Source organism: Rhyacophila brunnea, unplaced genomic scaffold (assembly GCF_057557595.1).
Source record: "Rhyacophila brunnea isolate RB1 unplaced genomic scaffold, BYU_Rbru_1.0 scaffold_3, whole genome shotgun sequence".
In the NCBI taxonomy this organism is placed as follows: domain Eukaryota; kingdom Metazoa; phylum Arthropoda; class Insecta; order Trichoptera; family Rhyacophilidae; genus Rhyacophila; species Rhyacophila brunnea.
Window position 1 is genome coordinate 27280421 of NW_028232965.1, and position 15071 is coordinate 27295491.

Sequence of the window (15071 nt, forward strand, 5' to 3'; positions counted from 1 at the left end):
ATTTTAATATATATATAATTACTACGAAAGAACTGACGTTATTCTACTTCACTGTTAAATATGACTTAATAGCTTAACGTGCACTAGTTGTATGAAATAAAGTTTTTTGTCCATTTAACTTTTTTATTAGATTTTTTTGTGAAGTTACCTGAATCCTCGCAGGCTGTGGAAGGAGAAAAAACCAGGCTCAGATTCTGATGTCTGATAAAAAATAAATTGCAAAACTTTCCATTAAATAGTAATTCGACGTAAGTAAGCTTCATAGTAAAGTCATTGTGCCAAGTGAACAAATAAACGAGCTATGTAAAAAATAAATTTCATTCTTCCCATGCTGTTCTACTAAACAATTTACGAATAACAAAATATAATATTTTTAAAAATATTTCAGAATCTTTTGTTTATTATATTATATATTTTAAATAATTGCATTATTGTAAAGTTTGTTAATACTTTTGATTATTTACATATAAAGTTTAAAAATATATATATATATATATATATATTCTTTATTGATGCAAAAATAACTTAAAATTGCGATACGTAGATAACTAACAGAATTTATATCAGTATGAGTAGGTAGGTAGGTAATATTTGAAATAAAAATTACTTTACAAAAATACTACGAGTTACTTACATGATGAAATCAGATTTTAATTTATTATTAGGCAATCTAATCTAAAAAAATGTAATTATAATTATATCCTACAAAATAAAACACGAAAGCAATCATTGACACATGCAACATGCAAAGCGTTTGAAAGAGAGGAAGTGGATAAAGTTTTGATCATAATACATTATTATTTTAAGTTTTTTTTTATGAAGTAAAAAATAATGAATAATAATTTGAAGGGATTTTTTTGGGACAGGTTAAGGAAAGTTTTTCATGACCGTGCTGTACGGCCGCGCCGACACCTCTATAGACAAAAAGCATAACATTATTAGTAATGTGAAAACAGTGCATCTGAATACGTGAACGAAGGAATCATGTTTGACTCGATATAACATTTTTATTACCCCCTTGTCGAATATGTCTTATCGTTCATTAGTCAATCGAATAATCGACTCGGTCAAATAAAATCATACACTGTTCAATGTACTATGTAACTAATCACATACATATTGCTAGGACTGCTAGTATCAACAATGTAGACATATTATGTTACATATTTCTATCGTTGATTTAAATATATTTTTTAAAAATATTGAAAAAATGTCACAATGATTATTATGCCTGTAAAAAGATGTATAAATACATAGGTAAGAATAATAACAACATACCTACCTATTATTTTACTATCAAAGAGACGCTTTTGATGATACTTGTTGACGTTTTGAATTATATAATCTTTTATTGGATGGAAAGCGCACCGGCAACTTCATCAGAATAACTTGAATATTTAAATTAATAATACTGATTTTATAATTTAGGATACTTTTGGTCATCATTTAAATTTAAAAGTGAAAAAGTTGTGGAATAATTCCGACTCTATAAACTCAAAAGTAACCAGACGCAGGATGACAAGAGCTTTCCTCGCCAACTTACTATTAGAACTACAGAATGTTGTTTTTTGGGATTCGTGTCATATTGAAAACGCTTTAAACTTATATTTGGTATTGTTAAATGAAATTTAATGCCTAAAAGTTACTATAGATTGTCGGGTACGATGAAACTATTCTAATTGGCTGTGATCGTGACCCTCATAAGTAAAAAAAAAACTACTTCAGAGTAGGTACCTATATAAACAATATACTATAATTATATTTCCGTGTAATATAGACGAGAGTTTTCTTAACTAATACGAAAAAACCGCGAAATATAGTGGTTTCTCAAAAATACAATAACTTTTAGACATTTTCTTAGATTCTTACTATAATCAACATAAAAAATATGACAATACTGTGTCAACAGAAAATATATTTTTATTAACATTAATTACTTAACTTAGTAGTTTCGACGTAAATAAATCTTTATATTTTCTTACTGTGATACCTACATAAAAAAAAAATACAAAGCTCGCATTATATTATCTATCGATATATGCGCTCACGCCGATATGTTATTGGCGTTAAATTTTATTAGAAAACCCAATATGTGTTGTAATGAATAACACTGATGAATCTCATCAATGATGGCTAACAAGGAGATATTCTGTTTACTTACAACTCAAGATTAGAGATAAGGTCGGGATCGCGAGGCGTTTAAAAAAAACTTCGTAGCGGGCAACTAATTTTATATGTGGATCGGTTACCGCCCCAGCGCACTAAATTTTAACTAGGCAGCCGTGGGTTCGAATCCGATCGGGGCGTAGTTGCCTCGGCAACGAGAAACGTTTGCCATGCCGTAGGTAGATTTATCAGAAAACCGACAAAAGCACAAATCATATCAATGCGACTAAAATATTCCGGTAAAATTAATTAGGTATCTTAAAACTACAATATAGTTTGACATATATTTTCTTTTCACTAGCCTATACTTATATTGATGTGTATTGTAGTAGGTTAAAAGTCACCATTTCTTCGCCAAGGTGGAGAATATATTATAATTTTTCAGTATGTACGTATCTCAAAATGACTATTTAAATGCCTTGTTATAAAGAAAATACATTAGAATTAGAACTAGGCGCTGGATTCAAATACACGATATTTATACATATTGAAAAAAATATATTGTGATTCCGACCCAGCTATTGTATCATCATATGCCCATTGAGACTCGTTGATCAGAAGCTCGCGTGTTAATAAAATATAACAAAACATCCAGATAACTTTGATTACGACGTTATTGACAAATCTATATCTTAACTCAGCATTGTGCATATGACTGAATTGAATTAGTTCACCAGTTAGTTCATCATAACCATATTCAGTTAACTTTTAAATATCAAAAAATAGCAACAAGTACATTATATCAAAATATTAGTGCTTTTCTATCAATAGGTTTAGTTATATACGACGGTGTACAATTTAGGAAAAAGTTAAAAAGATATAACTTCCGAATAGTTTCCATAAAATAATTAAATGGCAATCAGTGGCGCAATTAGTTACGTAAAGGCCCAACGCACTGACTGATCACATTAAAATAATATTGAATTATTCAAGGAAATATATAATATACTGGCTTCGGTAATATTTAAAAAAACGGTCAAAATCAAATTATCTATTTTAATCATTTTAGTGTTCAGGTGACGATAATAATAACATTAATTTGTTATTATGATAAAAAATTTAACATTTTATCCCAGATTCCTTTGATCATTTGCTAGGCAACATGAATAGTTATCGAGTATTGTGAATGTATGACAGCGACATGCTTTTTTTTTTTTTTAAATAACAATTGATAAGTATGAAAGGAGAAACGTTATATTGCATATATTACATATAAAGATTGTACTCAATTTAATATGCTCCGGTGATGTGAGATCTCAGGCAATAACATAATAGTTTTAATTAAAGATAATCAAAATATTCTTACGGTTAGTTAGGGAAGCGACGTATTTCCACGAAACAATTATTATGTATTACGTGATCTCATAAGCCATGCTCCGGTTATGAAAAAGTTTACCTCGGCGCTATTATCAACTGAGATTTATGTGCTTGAAAACGAGAGTAAAAACCGACAGGAAAGAAAGTGTTTCCGAAAAAAATATTTAAAAAAAGAACATAATATACTTTTACATCGACCACATGTTTTTATCTTGAATAGAGTAAAATCGTTCATTTTTTTATCAACCTTTACAAACATTTTAATTTACATTGTTTTATGGTAAATAAATTGATACAAAACAATATGCAATGATTATGTATCTACCTACCTAATTAAGTTTTTCAATGATCATAACAGTAACACCATGATATAAAAGTCGTTCAGTAATACGTATGTTTGATAGAAAATAATACCCTTGTTTTTGGCTGAATTCCGTTGCAGAAATTTTAAATACTTATAGTGCTGTGGGTCATGAGTATCTCGGGTTTAGCAAAAGTTCACATGTTATTTTTCAACGTGTATTTAGTGTGGACCCAATAGGTTGACCGAGTGACGAAGGGTAGAGGTAGGCTGTTAATATTTGACCTGAATAGTACACACTAAACTATGTCAGTCATAATTATTTGTTTTCATTGAACTAAGAACACAATTTGCAGATGGTGTTGGTTAGTTTTTAAACTTCAATTAAACCCTGTCTCAAGCAAACCATAGTAGCTTATGTATGCTGTGGGTGATCCGACAAAATAGTGCACACATTTTCAGTCAAACTTACTTGTTTTCATTGAATAAGAATACATAATATTGTAGATGGGTTTGGTTACTTTTTTAATTGAATTTTAAATATTAATAGACACTATATAATATCTACACATTCTAGTCGTATTTCAATGAAAACAAATACGTTTGACTAACAAAGTTTAGTATGCAATATGTATGTCGGATTTTAACAGCCTACCCTTCGCTACTGGGTTGACTAAGTGGCTTACACCAATTTCTTGTATAAATACAAACATTTGTTAATACAATCTCTACTCTGCGGAGGCCTATATGATCATCAAAGGATCAAACAAGATGATGTAACAATCTAATTTTTAATAACCATCAATAATAATTACACTAAGAAATGTAGTGATTCTTTTTTTGTGTATAATTTTCTTTATTATTATTATAATCTCGTTGGAACGTAATTAAATAAATAATAAACAAAGTATTGCTAAGTATTATGTTTTAACTTTTTATTTAAAAAAATATTACCGGTTTAGTCATTTTTACAACATTTTTATTAGGTCGTATTCTTATTTTTCCGGTGGTTGTTTGTCTGGTACAAATCTTGCAATCGATTTTTAACTAACTTCCCGACAAGCTAGACATTTGAAACTTTTAGAATATATCAGAACACAATGCATTTTTTAGCCATTTTTAAGTAGAATTGAATTCATTTTCAGTTAATTCTGTTTTGTGTGAAAAGTTATTTCGGTAGAAATCCGTAATCCAATCCACTATTATTGGTTGCTAGGGTCCTAACATCTAAATTAATAATATATACGTGCGTTACTATGGAAATTAATATGAGTGTCAAAATGACATTTCAGTATTATTTCTATCAAATACAATTTTTTTGGTCGTTTAAGCTAGTCAAGTCAAGTTTTTATGATTCAACAGAAAATTTAAAAACGTTGTAGGTATATAAAAAGTTTTTTTTATCTTGTAATTATTAACAAGTACATTTGAATCAATCATGAAATGATAAAAAAGCACTTCTTATTATTTATTTCTAGATACTTAGGTGAGTGTACTGAATAATATTTTCTCTTCTCTCGATGTTTTCGTTTCACATTATAAAATCATAACTTTGATAATATAAAATCCCGCCGAGCCAAAAGCACGTAAGAGAGACCATTCCATAGGAACGCCTTCTTTCGTTAAAAAATAATACTAAAATAAAATTAATATTAAAAATTTGTCGGCCTTGCCGCGTGGTCTGCTCCGGCATAGAAAATAAAAAAAGGGTTGAAATTCGATTTCTTTCTGAGGCGAAAAAAAATGTGAATGGACACACCCACCCTTCAATATAAATTGGTATATTTATTTATGATCAAACTATGTGATGGTTTTTTATGTGAAAGAGTAATAAAATATTATGAGAACATCGGCAAGTGTGAGATCGAGCTGACCGCTTACAAGTAGAACAGTGGTAAACGGTAACAATGTGGCATCCTATTATTTTTTATGATGGACTGTTAATTGAATTTATTTGCAAATAATATGCCAGTTATAATAATTAATTACACAGCATAACACAACGCTAAATTGATTTAGATATGTATTTAAATCAAGATGTTGACAACTTTTTGCATCAATAATGTACGAATTATATTTCTTGTCTAAAACATAATACGTACATATTATATAGGTAAGTACAATTACACTTTAATGTGCGATAAATAAATAAATTTTTAAAACAAAAATCTCATAAAGCGACAAAAATTTCATGAAATATAAATAAACCATCATTGAATCAATACATTATTATGATTGTGATCAAAGAACTTGTTGAATAAAGATGAACATACATTTTAAATGTAAATCCATCGCCAGTATGTCATCTTTATGAACGTAGACTTTTCTTTGCGTATTGCATCAATATTTACCATTTATCAATTGACCGTTTTCATAGAGGAGTTTTTGTGAGAAACGGTTATTAGCCATATTAGGTCCAACAACACAAACATAAACCTTTACAAAACAACCGCACTGCATCACACTCCGTCTTAATCGAGCATAACACAAGGCCATACGTTCTAGTGTGAATCATCATCAGTTGTTTAAGCCTTAAGAGCAGTTACCCAATACTGCGGTAGCCACGCACTCAAGTGTGCTTTTACTGAGTTTAGACTTAACGGAGAAAAAAAATAATTAACATAATATAATTAAAAAAAACAAAGCTAAAATAATACGGCCATACAAAACTAAGTGAACACATCCGCATTTTTTTAAAGCTACAAAGTTACGCTTTTGACGATCAGGGCGGACGGCCCAATCGGCCCAATAGCTGGTTGAACCGACTCGAGCATCTCTTCCCTTTCGGACTACATTCTCGGACCATTCCCAGAGGATTTGGCGCCCATCCTGTAATTCTCCGCAACATGGACATTTTGATATGTTGGTCGGGTAACATATTTGGCCCATGATCCATATTTTCCAAACTCTAGATTCAAATCCATGACTCATGGATTCAGAAGCAGCCATTCTACCATTCAACCAAGACGAGCGTAGTAAATATAATATAAAATAATATTTTTCATTTATGGATGATATTTTGTTATATCTATTAAAGTAGTAAAGACATAGAGGAAAGAGAGTAGGTACCTAATCTGTAATTTTCCATAATGTGGATTTAAATTGATGTTTATTTAATTTAAAAAGCAACCACATCGTGAATGATTAATTAGACCCAGCTGTAATTTGCAAGACATAATAATATATTGATTTTACTAGTTCAAAGCTTCATGATTGACATGATTCATATAATACCTCTATGATACATATTGATAAACGTGTTATCATTCCACTTGGCTACACGATTAAGGATGATGCTTAATTAAATAATTGTTTAGTATCAGTTTAAACAATTTAATCTAATGCGACTCTGTTAACAGATAATGTAAATCAGGCCAACCTCACCCTCGAGCTTATAAAAAGCTTCTCAAAAGCTTGGATATTTTGAAAACAATAGGGTGGCCTATTAGCCAAAGGACCCGTGCGATCTTTTATAACGGTCACGTACCCAAACATTGTCACGACAGGAGTATCGATTCACATAAAACAAAAAAAAAAACACATCTCACATCTAAAATACTCAGAATCTCCTAACTAAATTACATAATAGCTAGCTGGTTAGGATTTTGAACATCGATGTTGTATTTTTTCCTTAAATCTGCATTGCGTTTATAAATAACTGTGTTGACTTAAGTGATCACTTTAAATTGCTTGCGACATTATTATATAATTTTTGCTTATAATAGTTTGACACAATTTATATATGTACTTATATACCGCGGTGATCAGTTTGATTATGTGCTGCATTATCCTACAAAAGGCTTTAAATGTGATACCTACCCATTTTGATCATACGAAGGATCTTCTGTGTTATGTGACTTTTACTCATAGTAAATTGTTTTATATTATATTTTTTTATTACTGAATCAAATTTAGATCAATTGCAAAGCTGTGTCTTATATGGATTATTTCAGCAATAATTACCTTTCTTAATGGTTTCACTGCTAATCATGTACTATACATCCTCTCGAAAAAACTCCTTATTGAATGACAGAAAATTATAAATATTTGCTCTTACTATTTTTTCACTGAGTATAAAAGGCCTATAGGCCTATTGACGGTAGAGAAGTAATAGTGTAAAAGTATTGTAGTAGTTGCAGTAAAATAATTACAAACACATCTAGGTTTGAAAAGAATGTGAGTAATTTTTTATATCACTAAAAATCGAATTAAGATTTCCCCGAATGAGAAACTACTGTGGATATTACGAAAACCGCTAAAAATATGTTCATTTAGGCAGTATAAAATGCCAATATATTATCATATTCATAAGAATACTGACACAAAATATCACTAAGTACAAGATAATGAAAAATTACTGATGTGAAATATCTCTAAAAATTATACTTTTTTAATGAATAACTGGTACTGTTCGGTTATACGGAATACAGCGGAAAACGCATTTTAAAAATAGGCGATAAACTGGATTATTTGTTAGGTTAACCTTACCAAACCTAACCTAACCTAAACTAACCCAAACTAACAAATAATCCAGTTTATCGGCTATTTTCAAAATGCGTTTTCCGCTGTTTTCCGTATAACCGAACAGTACCGAATAACTCTTTTATATAAGTACCAACAAGCTTTCATAGTATTGAAGTTTAAACAATTTTTAAGCCAGATATTAAAATTCAGTGATTATTACTATTGCTCTCCAATGGTGAATTAAAATAAATACTTTAAAATAAACGTAACTAATTTATTTATCCTCGTGAAACTCTTCAAAGCCATTAATCAAATCATTACAAAAGTTTCTTATGTTCAATTAATACCTGTGTCATAATTTTCTATGAGCATTAGTGAATATTACACGTTCTTGATACGCTCTACTTATTTTATTGTTCTGTAAATTTTCTATCGCTCCACCGAAAAAATAATCGTAAGTTTGTATCTGCGGCAAGTAACAAAATGTTTTCAAATAAATTGAATTGAGTAGGTACTTAGATATAATTTGATAACAAGATTAGGTAAGGTAATGTATTTATTACTTAGTAAAAATGGCATAACCATCCAATGAATGGTTAAATAACACCTGCCATAGACATTATTTTAAATGTGTTGCAAATAAAAAGTTACTTTACTAATCTTCAATGTAATTAAGGTAATTCTAAATTAATATTTTATATTTAATTCGTTATAATATACTTAATTTATATGTTTAGTACTATGCAATCAAAATAGAAAACATTATCATTCTTATGATATACGTACCTACGTACTGTAAACAGATTCAAATATATAGGTATAACATTCATTTTTAATAAATGCCTGTAATATAACGAATAACCTATTGCTTCAACTCACTTGTTTTTTTAGTAAAATCATCTTGATTTTCAACAAATTGTTAATACTTTTGAAAATAGACAAAATATGTGGTCTTTTTACAATACGTAACTCAAGAAATTTCCCATGCTTTATCACACGCTACAAAGTTCAAGCACTCTCAAAAGAAAACACTTGCCTTTGTATTGATTTACTCATGAAAAGTAACCCTCCGCTTCAATGTATACTAAACTTAACGTTTCTTTTATAGTGGGCACTTGTTTATTGGTGGCATTTCAATTGTTTCAATACACTGAACTGGCATTATTGAATGCATTCAATTTATTAATATATAAGAGCCGTTTCACTTTAAATACTTTATTGTATATATAACCTTTTGACTGTATCACCCTTTGAATAATTTGACATTTATTACATGTATGAGTATACAATACTTCAGCAGTATTCACAAAATGACAACACAATATGTTAATAAAGATTAATATTTAGCTGACTATTATACTAAATAAACGTGAGAATAATATAATATGCTCAGAGTTTTGATAGGCACATAAATAAAAACAAAATAATCTTCTGAAGAAGTATTTTTTAGGTAATATAATTAATTATTATTGAGGGTCAAGAGTGACTTGTCAAATTTAAAAAAAATCCTGACACTGTTTATCATTCATCAAAATTATAATATCCGCGATAACAGAAATTAGCGTTGGCAAGAGTTTTGATTCAATCAACGACTCTATCAAGCCACCAATCTAGGTAGGTAGCATTGTTATAGAACAGACGCGAATTTTTGAATTGGCAAAATGTACATATTGTAAAGTAAAACTCACTTTCTTAATTCCGACACCTAATAAATACAACGTGTTATATTAAATATTATCATAAATCGGCTCTGTTCGTTTAATCGACAACAATTATTAGAATGCGACAAGTTTATCATGAGGCTTGGTGGCGACGCTCATATCATTATTGAAATATTGTGAGGGTTTTATTCCCCAATATTTCCCATACGGCAAATTTTTTCCCAATGAGTTGGGATATTTTTATTTAAATATATTGCAACATTGAAATATCAAATGATTTCTGTCATTGCCGCGGCTCTTTCGTCAACATTGTCTATGTGTCAAATAAGCTCTTTTTGCCGTTTTCCTTCTATGCAGTACGACTTATAATCTTACTAACATCACTTTTAAAAACTTTTTGCATTATTAACACACCTTAATGACTTAAATCACATACAAATAAGATTATGTCAAATGTTTTTAAGGTAATTAAAACACATATGGAAACGCGAGGTTTAGAGATATCTATTTGTCATTTTCTTTATGATATTTATTATATATCTGAATATTGAAATTATTAAGCGATAGAAGAACTAAGTAGATATTTTAATCGATTTATTTCCACTGTACTAAGCTTTCATACCAGCTTCCAATCTAAATTATTCAATAGTTATTAATAACTTATTACGGAGATGAAAAATAGGAGATATCACTAACATTCTAGAAATGAGTATATTTCACCTTTTTTCATAACGTGATAAATATACGAATAAGAAAATATAATAATTTATAATATAAGTAATTTATAATAATTATATCAGTATGATGTCCACAATTTATTTATGTTGAGTGTGAATAATCTTGAAAATCACAGTATTTCTAACGTTTACTCCCAAGAAAATATTAGTGTATACCTACTATATTTTTCAACTATTTTTTTAAATTATATTCTATGTAGTGTTACTGTGACAATTAACAATAAATTGTTATTCCTCTCCCAATACATAATAATATAATATATATTTTATATGGATTTTGGATATCTGCGAAGCATAATTACTGAGATAGGTGGGCAGTAATATTACAAGTCCGCCACTGAATAATATATTCATGCATGCGATTATGCAAAGAGAATATTAATTCAATATATCCCCGATGTAACTACATAATATAATTATCTATACCTATTAATTGGTATTACCAATGTGTGTTACTGTATCTGAGTCAGTGATGAAACAAATGCAATTACCTAGTTGCAAAAAGAAACAAACACCTGAAGACTCGCATTTATATTTTGTTTAATATTTTGCTAACCTAGTAGTTAAACTTGTTTTATTTACTTTTATATATTAAATTCGTTATTAATTTTAATTAAAAAATGGTATCAGTCAGTGTTTTTAAAGAAAATTTGACTTAATAACTTACACTATATCCAGGAAAGTCCAAAATGGGAAGTGGCTTACCTTGTGGGTGAAATTATTGTAAAAAGGTTTAATTCCCGAGTGTGGAAAAATATGGGATAAACTTAAACGAGTCTTAAACAATGACATATTAATGTCATTGGTCTTAAATAATACGTTATTTTCAATTGTAACGTCCGTATCATAATATGCATAAAATTATGGCATGTAAACGAAACGCGCATTAAATATTTATAATATTTGAAAATATTCGGCGAGCTTTTTTTGTCCTTTATAGCCCTTACCGTGATTAAATACCGTAAATCGAAACTGGTTTCAAAGCCTTGGTCCATGGCAACTGGCTTTTAAGTTTATATCTGTTTAACCTGTTGTGTGATGATATCCGTTCCCTATATACAGAAGTGAAGTTTATTATCTACTAGTAGATCTATTACACAATTCTGATTTTTGTTTAGTAGTTCTCAAAATGTTTATCGGGATTTGGTATTTTTATTACAGAAATTAATACCTAATACGATGTAATAAGAAAATAAATCATAGGTAATAGTTTACTGTACTGTCTTGTTTTATAATTGGAAAAAAATGAAAAACTATAGTAGTACATTTATGTAGGTGAATTGAATATTGTATAAGTATAAACTACACCCACGGTGGCCGCGCGGCTTAAGCGTTGGACTATCACGCCGTGGGTCTCAGGTTTGAACCCTGGTTCTGGCAAGCATATATATTGTTTTTCAATTTGTGAGTGAATCAGGGAATGGACCTAATAGGTTGAGCAAGTGGTTGACATCCATTTCTCGTAAAAAACAAAATCTGTTAATACAAACCTCTACTCTGTGGTGGCCCATATGATCCTATTAGGATCGGACATGGTCGAAAAAAAAAACTATTTAGGAATATTTCTTTAACGGCCCACGTGCTCGTCGTAGGTCAAAATTGAGTTTTTATTGTATTTTCAAACCATGATCCTGGACACTCCTTAAACGTTGTAGATAATCTATTTATATAATTTTGAAGCCTTATTATCCTTTATAGTTATTTTAAACATTTGATGACTGCATAAAGTATTTTTGTTTCATAAAATAGTATTCTTTTAAACCTCTCGCTCTAATGTTTCAGAATATAGTCGTATTTCGGTACATAACTGTGCAGTGGTGTTAAGATTTTTTACATTTATTAATTTTTAAACGCATTTATAAAATCATTAGTATAATTTATTACGAGATAATTTTTGTAAAATATTCACGATAAAAAATTATATTGATAATCTCTGTGATCCCAAATTTGACAAGAATTAGGCATTTTATTATTCAAAAAATCGCTTAACCACTAGGGAATGACAAAAGAAATGGCGTATTTCAAAAAAACACTACCTTATTCTTAGGTCAATAATTATTATATAGTAATCATTATTCATAAGATGTTTATCACAATTGAATGGTCAAAAACATAGCTTATAATAAGTATCTTTAGAATCATCTTCAAATGTGTTAATCTTGCCGATTTTTTGAATAATAAAATGCCTAATTCTTGTCAAATTTGGGATCACAGAGATTATCAATATAATTTTTTATCGTGAATATTTTACAAAAATTATCTCGTAATAAATTATACTAATAGTTTTATAACTGCGTTTAAAAATTAATAAATGTAAAAAATCTTAACACCACTGCACAGTTATGTACCAAAATATGACTATATTATAAAACATTAGAGCGAGAGGTTTAAAAGAATACAATTTTATGTAACAAAAATACTTTATGCTGCCATCAAATGTTTAAAATAACTATAAAGGATAATAAGGCTTCAAAATTATATAAATAAATTATCTACAACGTTTAAGGAGTGTCCAGGATCATGGTTTGAAAATACAATAAAAACTCAATTTTGACCTTCGACGAGCATGTCCCCCCTTGAACGTTTTATATATTCAGTTACAAATAACCATGATTTGTTTTGTATGTGGATGGAAAACATTGCAGATACACGTATGTTATGAATATATACTTACGTAATTTGAGCTGGACAATAATTGAGAAACAGCATTGAAGTTGGACCTACACCAGAGATCTAGAGTTAAAATTTTCTTTGTAGTCCACTTTTTATAAAAATGGACTAAAGCCCGATTTAAGAGCAACATCTATTTTTTTTTTAATTTGTTTAATAATTAATAAATTTATTTTAGTACCACTAAAACGTTTTAAATATGACACACACCGTTATAAAGAGGTAAAATAGGTATATAGTTTGTGCATAGGTGAACAATAATACTAATTATCGTCGTAAATTGCAAGACACAAGCATACATATACTAATAACAACGCAGTATGTAAGCATAAAGATGGTATAAAGGTATAGTTAGTTGTATGCAGGTACATACACTTCCGGCGTATTTCTTCGCGGGACTCGAACGCCGGCCTCTCGCAACCGAACTTAATTGACCGTAGCGCCGAACAATTACACCACGGAGTCAAAGTTAATAACATCTCAATATCACATTCTCTCATCAAAGTCGCATTGAATGTGAACAACTCGTATACCTACATATAAATTTACTCTTCGTCTTTGGTGAAATATTGGTTGAATTTCGAAGGCTAAATTGATATGAAAAAATCGTCCAAAAATATATCGTATATATCATCAGTCGAATTTGATAATCGGTGAATGGAGGAAATATCCAAAAGTTACACGGAGTTTTTTAAGTGTATATACTAACAACTAATTTATCAGTATAAGTATGTAATTTAATCTATAAACTAGCTTATTCCCATAAACAGGCATTGTCAATCGTGTAATATCATCACCTTGCTTTTACTTGTTGTAAGAGATATCGGTAGTTTTTAAACCTTTTTTTTCATATTCTATCAATCTATTATTAGTGTTTGCTGTCCATAATTATTCTACTCTGCCATAAATATACATAGAATACAAAAGTTGCGTATATTTGAATTCAATCTTTAAGCTTAATCAACTCACAAATTAAAGTTGGAACTAAGATTACGGTATGTCACTATCTAAACCTACTAATCAGCATTATTATACATATGTTTTGATTTTTGATTAGATTCATATGTATATACTAATTAACAAAACGGTTCAACGCGGAACATACAAACCTACATAGTTTGCATATAATATATTTTTACATGGATTGGTTGTTAATTGTTCACGATAGTAAAAGGGTCCATGCCTTGAATCCAAATACACGTTGATCGGAGAAAAAAACAACATGAGAATTTAAACTAGTCATTGGTCATCATAATAAAATAAATAACGGTGTTTTATTAACACGCAATGTGGCCGAGTTGGTAGATGAAACCGTGGTTTGGGGTTTTAATTCCGCAGCAGGACAAACAGGCATGTTAACTTTTCAATGCATGTTTGATGCAATGTAAGTATCAAAATGGTTAAACTTTTAACAACCATTATTCGTGAGAATTTTTATAAAAATAACTTCCACCTTGTGGAGTCTCGTGTTCTCCGCCTAGGAACGAAAAGTGGAAGTAATTTACTTACTAAGATTTTTTAGAAATGTTCGTACCTAGTTAAGTATGAGTATTACTTATGTATTGTTTCTAAATTAAGTCACCTTTGGATTAATTAAACCTGATAACTCGTTAAATATAGTGGATACCGGGTTCGAATTCCGGATTTGGAAAAAAATCACATATTGTTTTTCAATATGGGTTTGGACCCAGAGTATTTTTGTTTCTTTATAACACTACAACATCGCAAGATTTCAAATGACAGTCGTGTATTTAG

General features: G+C 29.5%; 1 protein-coding gene across 1 annotated transcript in view; it reads right to left on the reverse strand.

Moving 5' to 3' along the window:
• The window catches only part of LOC147068133 (GATA-binding factor C-like), a 232569-nt gene that overhangs the window by 144361 nt on the left and 73137 nt on the right, over positions 1 to 15071 (reverse strand). The gene's annotated exons all lie outside the window — the stretch shown is intronic.